Genomic DNA, 14,226 nt, shown 5'->3' with positions numbered 1-14,226 from the left:
TATGTGTATTTGTTGAGTGCATTTCATGTTAGTGGAAGAGAATAAACCTGTAAATATCTAACCAAATTAAAAGTAAAAATAAATCAAATAATTCAGAGATGGACAATGTCAAAACCCACAGTAAGAAAAAATACCCTCAGTGCTTCTCAAGGCAAAAATATTTTTTTTCTCATTCTGCCTCTTATGCTCAATCAATACGACTGAAACATGGTTTTCTATTGCCTTTTCTATATTTTTATAAGTCACATGTCCCCCTTCAAGACTTTATTTTATTCTTGCACTTATTATGCGTCTTAAGGTGAGACAGGCACAGAAATTGAACCACTTTCTATCCTCCAAAGGGAGACATGATGTTTGCAAAATAAATCAGTGTATTTCATGCCATTGCATTTTTTCTATCATTTCTCTGTGGCAAGTTGAAATGTGTGGTTTTTGAAGCTTAAGGAAGTGTTTTTGGTTTAGAGACACTTCTTGTAAATAATGCACCTATTTAGTAGAAGGAGGAGGAAGAAGAGGAGGAGATTTGGAGAAGGACTGAAGGGAAAGAGAAAGTGAAGGGGGGGGAACAAAGAAAAAAAAAGAATCTAAGGAAAAATTTTGGATTTAAATTCTATCAAGAGAAAAGTCCCTTAACTAGATTGCATTTCCCAAAGTGAGGCTAGTGTTGTATTTGAAAATCATTGTCATCTTTGTATTTGTTTTGATGTTGATTAAACTCCTTCCACAGTGTTGTTTTCCTTTACTTTCTTTACTCTCATTGATCTTTAGCCTCCCTCATTTCTTCTCTCCTTTCCTTCTTCTACTTTCCTCCTCCCTACCATTTCCCCCTTTTCTCCTTGTTTACCTCTCCCCTCCTCCATCCTGTGCACCGCCAACAACATTTCCACCACATAATGATGCTTCTGGACATTGGTATAACAGGAACACCAGACATTTTTCAGCGGGTGCCATGGCAGCCTGCTAAATTGCAGCTCTGCGAGAGACCTTCTTCCCAGAGAGCTGATGTGAGAATCTAGCCGCACACGACACACCTGCCATGCTCCTTAGACTAAGTGAGAATAATCTTTCTTCAGATGACAGCCTGTTGATGAGTATTCCCAGGTCCAAGATGCAACCCAGATTCTAATTAACCTGATTAAGCCTGTTGTACGTGACTTAATTTTTTTCTTCCTTTGATCAAGTTGTCACTATCTATTTGGATATTCATCTTTTTTCCTGTTATTTACTAGTCAGGAGGTGCTACAAATAGAAACAACACAAGGCACCTACTTCTATGTTGCTATTATCCTCTCTGGCGCCCTTGCTTCTCTCACAGGTCAAAAGCAACAGCATCATTGACAAGTTTGAGATCTAAAAGCATAATTATGATGTACTAATGTCTAAAATCATGTGTGTCGAGCATGGGGAGATTCATGGTGTTCAAAGAGCCAGGATTAAGAAGAGTATACTCTGACCGATAAAATAAAAATATTCTTTACTCCCATGGAAGTCTTGGCCATGCTGTGGTAGAGTGTTTCATAAAAGGGATGACCTACATGGAAGTACAATGCAAAGCCTTGTAGCATACATGCTGTTTTAAAGATTAGTTGCAGAAACTTAGTAACCATACTCCCATTGATGTTCAACATGCAGGTCATTTACAGGTCACTCTAAACGTTTCAGTAACGAAGAACACAGAATGCATATGATAGAAGGATTAGAATTTGACTGCCTTTCACAGTGGCTTCAACCTTTGTATTCACAACATGCTTGTTTTGGTTTCTACTTTTTTATGTTTTCATAGAGGGAGCATGTACACAGATTTCAATTAATTATTACCTTCAGACCATAAAACATTGTTATAATTAAATCACATGCATACCTTTTCAATTTTTAATTTATATGTATATTTATTCAAATGTTAACTTGAATATATACACTGTGATGTTAAATATATATTTATCTAATTATTATTTATTTTTTAATGTTTATTTATTTTTGAGAGACAGAGACACAGACTAAGTGCAAGGCAGAGAGAAAGGGAGACACAGAATCCGAAGCAGGTTCCAGGCTCTGAGCTGTCAGCACAGAGCCCGATGCGGGGCTTGAACCCACAAACTGTGGGATTATGACCTGAGCCAAAGTCAGACACTCAACTGACTGAGCCACCCAGGTGCCCCTATATAATTATTTTTAATAATATAATGGATATTGGTGCACAGAGGCCATGCTAATTTTCTCTGTATTGTTCTAATTTTAGTATATGTGCTGCCGAAGCGAGCACTGATTTTGGTGAAATTACTGTGTGTCAAGTTAAAACATTACCAACAACTTGAATCTAGATATTTATGCCTTTTTGTTTTCCACTTGTCACCACCAAGTGGTAAGGTATAGTTAATTTGTTTAATGTTAGCTTGCTTTTTAATGTATTTTTAGTATACACATATATTTCTTGGTCTTGCTTTTTAAAGAATATGTACTCTTATGTAAACTGCTTTTTAAAAATTTTTTCAAATGTTTATTTTTGAAAGAGAGAGACAGACAAAGCATGAGCTGGGGAGGGCCAGAGAGACAGAATCCAAAGTAGGATCCCGGCTCTGAGCTGTCAGCACAGAGTCCGATGCGGGGCTTGAACTCATGAACCATGAGATCATGACCTGACCTGACATCTGACACTTAACCTACTGAGCCACCCAGGTGCTCCTGTAAACCTGCTTGTTTTTTTTTTTTTTTTATATTGCATTATGACATTAAAATTCATATTTTACATGGAGCATTAACTCAATAATATTCACTGCTGTATAATATTCTATTGAGAATGTATCACAATTTATTATTTCTCCTGTCAAAAGACATTTCTGCCATTTCCATATTTATTGCTATTATGAATTATGATGCTATGCATATTTTTATATATATCTCACAGGACACAAATACCAAAATGTCTTTGTATATATACTTGGAAGCAAAACAAGGTCAGAGGATATTTGAATATTTAAATTTAAAAGAATGACACACTGTTTTCTAAATTGCTTGAATCAACCATCAGTTTTTAAGAAATCCATATGCTTCCTAATATTTTTCATTAAGTTTTCCAATTGAATGGATATAAAATGGTAATTAATATAAACATCCCATATATTCATTGGCCATTAATATTGTTTCAAGTATAAATGGCTTGCTAATATCTGAGTACATTTCTATTGAGTTTTTTTATCATTCTTATTATTGAGGATATTGAGGATACAGATATTTATCTCTATCTTTAGCTATATCAGTTCTATGTGACACAACTGTCTTCCCTAATTAATGGTTTATCATTATATTTTCTTTAATGCCTTTTTGACAAATGGAAGTTTTAAGTTTACTTTTTAAGAGTATTTTCTTTTTGTGCTTAATTCTTCTGTATCTTGATGAAGAAATCCTACTTACAAAAATCTAATAACACATTCTTTAAAAACTCAACTGTTACTTGGCCTTCGTCAAGGTCATAACAGCAATTAAATAGACAAAGGAAGTCTCTTCAACCAATAGTGTTGAGATGACATCATATTAAAAAAAATAAATAAAAACAGAAATTTTGGCCCCTATGTAATGTCTTACACTGTAAGACAATTATTTTGAGATGTGTGATAGAGGTAAACATAAAAGCTAAAGCTATATGGTTTCTAAAAGAAAATAAGATAATATCTTCACAATTTGGGAGTAAGCAAAAATTTCTTAGAACTCATAAAGTACTAACTACAGAAGAAAATTAATGTTAAAGTAATAATGATAAAAAAATAATAAAGGCATGTAAAGCGTAGTGTTTCTAATTTGCTAGTCTGAAGATTTTCAAGTGGCAAACAAAACAGCTAAGCAATTAGCGACAGTCCAAGAGTAGGTAAAAACATAACAAGGTTCATCAAGGGGAGAACTGGTCAGATATATGACCTTGAGTTCTGTCTACCGAGCAGAGCGACCATATGTCCACTTTCAGTTCTGCATAGCTGGTGCTGAATTTGAACAGGTGCAATATCCCAGTGGATGCCACTGCATTCCAGTTTAGATGAAGCATTCATGAAAACAGGCTCAGGCATTTAGTAGAGCCTCTGTGAACCCAGGGCCCCACTGAGCCAGCAGATTTGCTTTAGGCAGTAGAAAGGAGGACAAAGCTCCCCCAAAAGGGATAGCTGCAACTTCTTCATGTAAAAAGCCAAGATGCTGAAGGGGCCAAAACACAACTGTACTCATGAATATGCCATTTCCACTTTCCAAGTGAGTTTTAGTGGACTCTTCCAAAAGGGGACATGCCAAAAGGGGATTATCAGGCTAAAGAGTCATGAGGCCTCTTGCATCAAACATTCATGTCAACAAAAGCACAGTAGCCATCTAATAACTAGTTTCCAAAAGGGATGCACCCTATAGCAGAGTCAGGGAAGTGATGAGTCAGAAACACAAAGAAAATCTCAGGATAAAGGATGACATCCTTTGCCAAAGGTTCCCATTGGCAAAATCATATGCCATGGAAACATGTTGCTCAAAGTGATCATTTGGATTGTGGGGCTCCAAATGTAAACAGCATGTAAACAGCTTGTTAAACAGTTTCCAATGAAGCCTTTGGTTTGGTCCCCACTCGAAGGATGCTGATTTGAGGTTAGCCAATATAAGCAACCAAGTAGAATGCCCATGTGAGGCATACTGTCTCCAAAACCTAAAAGTCAATAAGATCTTGAGTCGTCTTTTCAGTAATATTGTTGAATAAAGAGAAGCAATTTTCCCTGAATGCCAGAGAAACTGAGATTTGTGACCCTACCCACATAGTGCCAAGAGTCTTCACTCGGTAAGTGGGTCCCTGAATTTTTGTCAGTTTATCACTCACTCCTGCTGATGGAGGTGTGAAAGCACTGCAGTCAGGACCTTTGGACGTGACATTTCTAGCTTGCCAATGAACAGGGAATCACCCATATAGTGAAAGCTTTGCACATCAGAATGTAGAGACATTCATGCCAAATCCTGACCACAGGTGGGGAATGACAGAAGTTTAGATAACCCTGCAGAGTAATGTAAATGTATATTAGAGGCTTTGCGACATGAATGCAAATTAGTCTTGGTTCTTGGGTGCCTTTGGGATAGAAGAAAAGTGTTGGCAATGTTGAAGGCATTATAACAAGTGCCATTAGTTCCTGCAATCAATATCTACAAAATAATATAACAGTATTATAATAATCATAATATCTACAAAAATTGGGAATACAGGAGCAAGAATGGAATCCAATTGGCTTTGTTGCGTTAGATTCCAACTCCTGTTGGCTTTACAACTGATGGCACAGGGCGTAGTACTGTAGTCTTGAATCTCCTACTACCTGTGATGCATAAAGTCCTTAATCGAGACTGTGATTTCTCTTTCTCTTCCTCAGATACTGTATTGCTTCCCTTATATCAGCTGCATGAGGACAAGGAGACAGATTGACTTATGTCCCTCACTACCAGTTTTCTACATGCCACAGTCTCTGAACAAGTAAATCCCCCCCTGACTGTATAAGCATTCACAGTACAAGCATGTGAAACAATAGAAATAGTATATGAGCGGTGGAACCACAAATAATATTAAATTGGTCCATTTGCCAATGGGTCATTTTATCAGTCTTATAAATCCAATCTAGGGAAGTTTAAGCGTTGATACTTGTCAATGCCTCGTTTATGGTTTCCCAAAGGTTTTTGTCTGTCTGCTTGTTTTTATTCCTGTCTCGGGGAAATCTGAGAGGGTCAAAGCTTTGTTATAGCAGCCAGGACCCAACGCAGAAACAAATGAGCAAAATCTCTCAGACTTTCACAGTTCATGTGTGGGCGGCTCTACGGTTGGCATGGTAACCTGCAGAAGAGGCCCAGCTGCTACCATTTTTCCTGACCAAGCAGCAGGTGCCTCAAACCCCCTACTCCCCAAACTTGCAAGGAACTAGCCGAAAATTTAGTAACTGCCCTGGTTCATGCCCAGAGAAGCTGCAAATAGCCCTCCTTCCACTAACGGTGCGGGTATGTGTCTTTATAAATATGTCCTGAAGCAGAGGTGGGCGGGTGAGGGTCTCCACCATCTGTACAAATCTCTGCCAATACAATGGATGGACTTGAGCATGACTGCCAGCTTGGTGAGAAGTCACCCTACCTGCAGGAGGGTTAGCAGCAATCAGGGCACCGTTTAGACAGCTGTCTTTAACCTACTTTCCGATACACAGCCTGCAAACATCTCACCAATGTCTCCTTATTTAAACACACTTGATAACCATACAATTTGATCAACGCGTTTGCTGCTGGTTGCAATGTGCCTCCCTCACACCTCATAAAACACTTCATTTTTCTTTTCCAGAAATCTGTGTCTCATCAACATCTAATCCCTGGTACCAAACTACCAAGAACTGTGAAGTGTTTGAGACTCTGCCCTACCTACAAGGTCACAACTAAGCCTGCCTTGGCTTCATGGACGCTAGAAGAAAACACAAGTCAGAGCAATGAGCCAGAGTATTAGCGCTTGTGCCAATTTTCTAAACCTCAATTCCCACACAGAGTGATGAAAAGAGTCAGGTGACACCTGCACATGCAGGTTATATTAGAGGAGAGAAACCCTGAGCTTAGGGAACCTGAATCTTAAACAATGCTCTGGAGGGGGCAGTTTCTTTGTTATAATGGACAGGAAGCAAACCTACCCTTTGCTCCAGAGGTGGAGGCTAGTTCTATTTTCCAAGGCTTTTCAATATGCAATATTAACAGAGTAGTCCAGAACAAAAGTAGTCAGTACCTCTGCTTTCAAAACATGTTCAGACATCTGTGGAAAATTGTCACCCAACACTTTGACAAACACTTTGGCCTTATCTACAACTTAGTTAAACATATCTCTCCCTATAACCCAGCAATTCAACTTGTAGGTATTTATCCAAAGGAAATGCAAATTAATGTCTATAAAAGGCTTGTACTAAATGATTATAGCAGCTTTATTCATTATTAACCAAACATCTCACCTGTACATCAACAGGAGAACGGATACACAGATTGTGGCATAGTCATACAATGGGGTACCACTCAGCAGTGGGTAGAACTTAAAAATATTCTTTGGAGTTACAAAAGCAAGAATGAGTACATATAATTTCATTAATATGTACTTCTAGAATGTTGAAAACTAATTTCTAGTAATAGAGATAAAGTTTGTAGTTATTAGGAGATTTAGTCTGGGGACAGGCATGAAGGAACTTTCTGGGGTGACATATTTATCAAAATTTATCTAAGTATACATTTAAGATCTATACATCTACAGTTTATAAATTACGTGAAATTAAAACAAATTAGCTTTGACATTTAGATGTTTAATTTCTCTGAAACTAATATTTTTGTATCAAGTCTAGAGTTTGATTTATAAAAACAACCATGTTGTACAGGCTTGTGTCAGACACTGTTGTCATGTTTTACAAATATTAACTGATTAAACTGTCACAACATTACTCTTATTATCCCCTTTCACAAATGAGGAATCTGAGGCACAAAGTAGTTAAATACTCAAGATCACACAGGTAGGAAGTGGCATAGATTTGAAACCATGGAAGCTAATCACTACCCCGTACTGACTTCCAATACTGTCTTACCTTTTTGGTTGTTGCACTTGTTGTGACACATTTGAAGGACTGATATACACAAATCAACACTAAGTCAATAAGTATGACCCTGAGCTGCCATTTTGGATGATAATTTTATTGCCTTGAATACGGTGTCTTATATCATCAAGACAAATTACTTGAATTATTTAGACCCATGCTGCCCAGTAATTAATAACCACCAATGCCACCTGGCTATTTAAATTTAGATTAAAATAAATTTAAGTTTAGTTCTTCAGTCACATGAGATGCTTTTCAAGAGGTTAATGGCCATATGTGCTAGTGGCTACCATATTGGACAAATGTGTTACAAATATAAAACAGATCCACCATCACAGAGAGTGCTATTAGACAGCACTAGGCTAGAGTCATCCTATTCAAAGGGTTTTCTGAGGCCAACGACTTGGACACTCACTACCTGGGCATTCGCTGGACATGTAGGACCCAGACCTATTGAGGAAGAATCTGTGTTTTAATGAGATTACAAGTTATTGGGGCACCTGAGTGGCTCAGTCAATTAAGTGTCCAACTCTTGATTTTGGCTCAGGTCATGGTCATGAGGTCGAGCCCTGCAGCAGGCTCCATGCTGAGTGTGGAACCCACTTAAGATCTCTCTTTTTCCTTCTGTCCCTCCCCTCCCTCTCTAGCTCAAAAGAAAACAGAGAAACAAATGGATAAATAAATAAATAAAACCATAAGACTCCAAGTTATTAAAACATGTATTAGTCAGTATTTCTGATGTGATGTTAAATTTGACATAGCCATTAAATGTGATTAATGAATTGATGTCATTCTGAGTCTGTATTCAACTTCTCCTAATGAACTGATTCTAGTATTCTTACTTTTTCAAAAAATTGTTTCTTAGGCTCCAACAAACTGAATAATCTGACATACATGTACATCTGATAATTATACATGCAGTAAATCTAAATTTTACAGTTATCCCAAACTGATGACTAGTCTATGAAGAATTTACAACTCAATCCTGTGTTGTGGTTCTCTGCCTGAGACTAACAGTCTAATAGTTGGTTTCATATAACTGCTGCTTCCTGACTTTTGGGAGGTAAAGGATTCAGGATAATGGGAACTAGACAAGAGCTTCATCATATATTTGAGAAAATATGAAGAAATCAAACATAGTTAATAGATGGATAGAATATGACCTCAGAGTTTAGAATCCAAGTTCATAATCTTACTCTATATATGTCAATGATAGTTACTTATATATTATTCACATGTAAAAAGCTATGACTTAGTATAAGTCATGGTCTTTTTTTAACTTGTCGTATTTATATGCAATTGATGATACCAAAGCAACAAGTTGGAAAAAAATTTCTAATATTCTTGATTTTTAAACATGATACTAAATTTAGTCTTTTTTCTTTGTAACTATTAACCATTTCATCATCTAGTATGTGTCAGAAAGGACTTTCATATTTAACAACCTAAAAAGTTTTTGTGTTCTTTGCAAAAAGTAGCGTATAGACAAAACTGACATTATATTTTACACAAGTTCTTTCAAGAAATGGCCTTGAGTTGAATCTACTGCATCATATTTACAGAGACATTATATACAGTGTTTTATCATATAAGCTATGACAGGTTGCCATCCACTAGTTTACTTAATCTTCTCAAAAACTGTTTGAAGTTGGTACTATTATCCCTAATTGTCAGATAAAGTTTGGATACTCAAAAGAATAATACAAGCTGGTAGGTAGAATTTTATCACATTATTTTATAGTAAAGCCATTCTCTTTTCACTGCATTGCCTTTTGTATTCTGCCCCCCACCAACCTGTTTTTCCATGTGGTGGAAAAAAGAAATACAATTATTACATACATATATTTATATATGTATTTTTTTTTTCCTACCTAGGAAAGGAAAACAGGGGCACCTGGGTCTCTCAGTTGATTAAGCGTCCGACTTCAGGTCAAGTCACGATCTCACAGTTCGGGGGTTCGAGCCCCACGTCGGGCTCTGTGCTGATAGCTCAAAGCCTGGGGCCTGCTTTGGATTCTGTGTCTCCCTCTCTCTCTGCCCATCCCCTGCTCACACTGTTTCTCTTTCTCTCAAATATAAATAAACGTTAAAAAAATGAAAAGAAAAAAAAATATTTCAGAAATTTCACGTCACATAGCCAGGGCTAAAGTGAACATGTCAAAATTCACAGCTGCGTGTTATCTACAGATGTGTCCGAAATGATGAAGTCTTTCATAATTTGATTAAAATAATCATTGTCTTATAATATCAACAAAAAACTATTACTTTTAGGAACCTGATTATTTACTGAGTGGCTTCCATTTGTTTAAGTTTCTCTAACTACTCATAAATGATCTAACTTGCATTGAAAGTCTATTTAGTGCTGCATATTATGCAGAGTAATTTACATATTTTATCTCAAAATTCTCATCCCAGTATAGATGAAATAGATTATATAACCCCATTCTATAGATGCTTTTCATGTGCTCCAAAGAATTCAAGTAACCTTCTCAAGTTTATTTAACTAGTAAGTCAAAGGCTATTAGGCTGTGTAACCCACTTAATAACTAGCAACAAAGCAGAGAGTCAATTTTAGCAATTTCTTCTTCCATGTGAACAACAGCTTTGCTTTAGTTGATTAACAGCAAGTGACCTTGACTTTGGTCTTACTTTTATAAGCTGGAGCCCTATTTATTCTGGCATTTGCTTCTACTTAAGCATCTCACAGATATCAACAATGCAGTGGTTGGACAATGGCAGGTAGAGGGGAACCTAAGGAATATCATTCATTCCTTTTCTGCCAACTTTACACCTATTAATTTTTGTGAAGGAAAAATCAGTATAAGTGGAATATCTGACATTATTGTTATGCTAATATCCTATTCCTATGAACCGCCTTAATTGCTGAAAGGATATATGTATTTGGATCTGATATTTTATTTACTGAGGCTGATTGCTTAGTCTGTTATCAGATAAATATTGACAGATGTTTCAGAAAGATAATGAGAAAAGGCATTTGTGAAATTTGTAGCAATTTATGTTAACTCATAGAGACATTTTGGTATTCAGTCTTATACAGAGATAGAAGTGAAAGCAAGATGTCTTTTTTTTTAAATCTACTTAATTACATTCTTTATTTGTATATAATTACTTTCTTTAAAAATTACTGCTTGAAGGCAGAAAGGGCGATAGTCTCTTAAAATCACTAATAAAAACTTTGCAACATCTTAAACAATTCAAAGTGAAGATTCCTCAAATGTCAACTTCAGGACATTTTTGCAGTAACATTGAAAGTAATGCATTTTCATTATAAACACATTGGAAAATAAATAAATAAACACAAAAAGATGGATAAAAATAACTATAGTTCTACAGCCATAAAAATAACTATAGTTCCACAATTGTTACCCAAGGTCAAAATATGTATGCTATTGTATTTACTGTTAGCCTTTTTTTCTTAAGGTAGACAGGATTTTTTTCCTTTAAAAATAAAAATGGGGGTGCACCTGGGTGGCTTAGTTGGTTAAGCATCTGACTTCAGCTCAGGTCATGATCTCACGGTTCGTGGGTTCAAGCCCAGCATTGGGCTCTGTGCTGACAGTTCAGAGCCTAGAACATGCTTCAGATTCTGTGTCTCCCTCTCTCTCTGTCCCTCCCCCGTTCATGCTCTGTCTCTCTCTCAAAAATAAACAAACATTTAAGGGACGCCTGGGTGGCTCCGTTGGTTGAGCATCAGACTTCCACTCAGGTCACGATCTCGTGGTTTGTGAGTTCGAGCCCAGTGTGGAGCTCTGTGCTGACAGCTCTGAACCTGGAGCCTGCTTTGGATTCTGTGTCTCCCCCTCTCTCTGCCCTCCTATGCTCATGCTCTGTCTCTCCCTGTCTCTCAATAACAAATAAACGTTAAAAAATATTAATAAACATTTAAAATATTTTAAAAATAAAAATGGTGATCACTCAACATGTAGAATGTATAATTCCTAAGTTTTACATAAATCAAACTGAATATACATTAAATTTGAATGCTTTTAAGGTTTCCAGTATTCTTCAGTAACACAGTTCTAAATTCTGATTTAATTATAACTGAAATAATAAGTACATCTGTATCACTGAAACACTTCTTATTTACAAATGAATGTTTATTCTCAAAGTCCAGGTTCTAAGACTCCTGCATAAACATTTCAAATTATAGTTACCTATATACAGATAAGAAAATTAATACTGCTGATTTTCCCAAAGGTAGTTGAGAGACAATTTCACATACACTTGTTCCCTGAGATTTTAAAAAGGGGCAATACTAGTTTTATTGTGTATTTCTGCTAAAGAAAGAAAGAGGCCACAACAACTTCAGCAGGCACCTAGACTTGGCTGGTAATGGGCTGTGTAATTTTTCCCTGTGCAGCACTGCGAGCACAATGCAAACCTGCCTACTTGCAATGTTCATTTCACTTAAGAGCAGTCCCAGGGTGGCACACTGAGGTATTCCTGATGCCAGAACTCCACCATCATGGACAGCAGTGCTCCTCCCTGGCCTAGATGTGATCAGCAACATGAATTATATAACCTGAATGTGAAATTAGGTTGGTCTATAAACTTTTTTTGAAATGGATGGGCTTAACAGCATTCCAGATACATCGCTTAGAGAGTCATTCACTCAAGAGGTATCTGTTGAGTTCCTTCTGCATTTAATGCAGGGTGCTAATGTCTCAAGATGTAATGATGAACAAGAAAAAAATATACCCTTTTGTTGTCATATTTAAACTGAATGAAATGGGTATGATTGGAGGTTCTAATAGAAGGGAATCTCTTCTGTAAACCCATCTGCATTGTTTTGGGCAGAAAACACCAAACACGGGACGTCTTACCTGGCCCAGATACCGACAGGATTGACAGCTCTTTCTTGATTTCATTGGTGGCGGTGCACGGCTGTTCTTAGTGGAGTGGCCATGGTTTTTCCTTTCATTGTCCCTAATGAGAGAGGTGGAAAAAAGTTCTCAGTAGAGTCACCTCTACACTTTCCTTTAGAAGAGTGAGTTACTCTGAGTCTCCCTAAAAGCAGCCACTGAATTGACATTATCTGAAGGCAAAGATGCTATTTTCCCATAGGAAGATGGTTGAGTAGCTAGCTCCATATTCTGGTAAATGAAATGCCATCAGAATGTTCATATTTGGAGAATTTTGGAAGAAATGCTGCCACCTGCAAGGATTCCTGGAGAAGGAAGGGTCTCTCTAGATTTGAACATGTGAGGAAGCCTAAGCTAATTTTGCAGTTCAAAGGAGTCTTCCGGGAGAAGTGATAACAAAAATGCTGACTAACAGGGAGCTAGTTATTAAGCTGAGCGACAGCATCAGTTTTTGTGAAGGCCTAGAATTTAGAGAAAGAGCAAGGCAACCTCAGCCAACAAAATGTAGTGTTTTTGTGTCTTCATCCATAAAATGTGACACAGGCAGCAGTGAGATTTGAGTGGCTAGAATCATGGAGGGCATCATGAGTGCTGGTAAAAGATTAGGAAAATATCCTGAAAAAAGAAGAGACATTGAAGCAAGAAAGTATGGTTAGCAAAGATGGATGCATGACCATGGGCATTTCAACTTGGTGCTCACTGGAAGCATATAAATATACTTTCCTCTTATCAAAATTACTATAATGATAATGAAGAAAATTTAGTATGAAGAATAAGGAAAAATAACCCACACATTGTGAAGTCAACAATTTTAAATTTTCCATATTTCTTTTCCATATGTTACTTTGGCATAAAGCAATTGGTGGTCAGGTTTTTGTTTTATTTTGTTTATTAGAGTTCATAGAGTAAAAAGGTCTTCCTGGGTGTTTAGTCCATTCACAATCCTTATCTTAGTTGACTGATGAGTATCATGTGACATAATTTCTCACTACCACTGTCTTGATATTCTGTCTTTCCTTGGCACACAGGTCAGCAGCATCCAGGTTTGATTTACCTCCTTCACCTGGACTGCTTATTGTGAGTTACCTTTTCTGGTTCCCCCACTTCCCCCTAACATCTTAAATTGCAGTATCACAGAGCTTAGTGTTTGGTATCTTGTCCATCTTTACTCACTCTCCTGCTGACATAATTCATTATCCCATATGAAAATACCATCTATGTGCTGAAAACTTCTTACGTATCACAGCCCCTTCCTAAACTTCAAAGTCATATGTATCAAACTGCCTACTTGATTTTTCCACTGAATGTCAACCAGGCATTTCAAATTTAATGCATTCAAAATTTAACTCTTAATTTGCTTCCCTTTAAAACTTGTCTACCCTCAGCCTTCCCAAATCATCCAATGGCAACTCATCTTTATATTTGCTCCCATCAACAACCCTGGAATTATATTTCTCTTATCTCTCATATCTAATGTCTGGGAAACTAATATTGGCTCTTCCTTCAAAATAAATTCTTTTTTTTTAAACAGTGCTTATTTATTTATTTTGAGAGAGAGAGAGAGAGAGAGAGAGAGCATGAGCAGGGGGAGGGACATACAGAGAGAATCCCAAATAGGCTCTGTTTTGACAGCACAACCTCAACTCAGGGCTTACAAACCAGGAAATAATGACCTGAGCCAAAATCAAGAGTTGGGCACTTAACTGACTGAGCCACCATGTGCCCCCACAATCAATTATGAT

The 14,226-nt window shown here is 37.0% G+C and overlaps 1 pseudogene; it reads right to left on the bottom strand.

Moving 5' to 3' along the window:
- Window positions 1–2,162: 2,162 nt before the first annotated feature.
- LOC122231572 lies at window positions 2,163–2,263 on the bottom strand (annotated as a pseudogene).
- Between the last annotated feature and the right edge of the window lie 11,963 nt (window positions 2,264–14,226).

The sequence above is a fragment of the Panthera tigris genome, chromosome D1, assembly GCF_018350195.1.
Source record: "Panthera tigris isolate Pti1 chromosome D1, P.tigris_Pti1_mat1.1, whole genome shotgun sequence".
NCBI lineage: Eukaryota > Metazoa > Chordata > Mammalia > Carnivora > Felidae > Panthera > Panthera tigris.
Note: the sequence above shows the minus strand (reverse complement) of the source record. Positions and strands in the feature narration are given on the sequence as shown.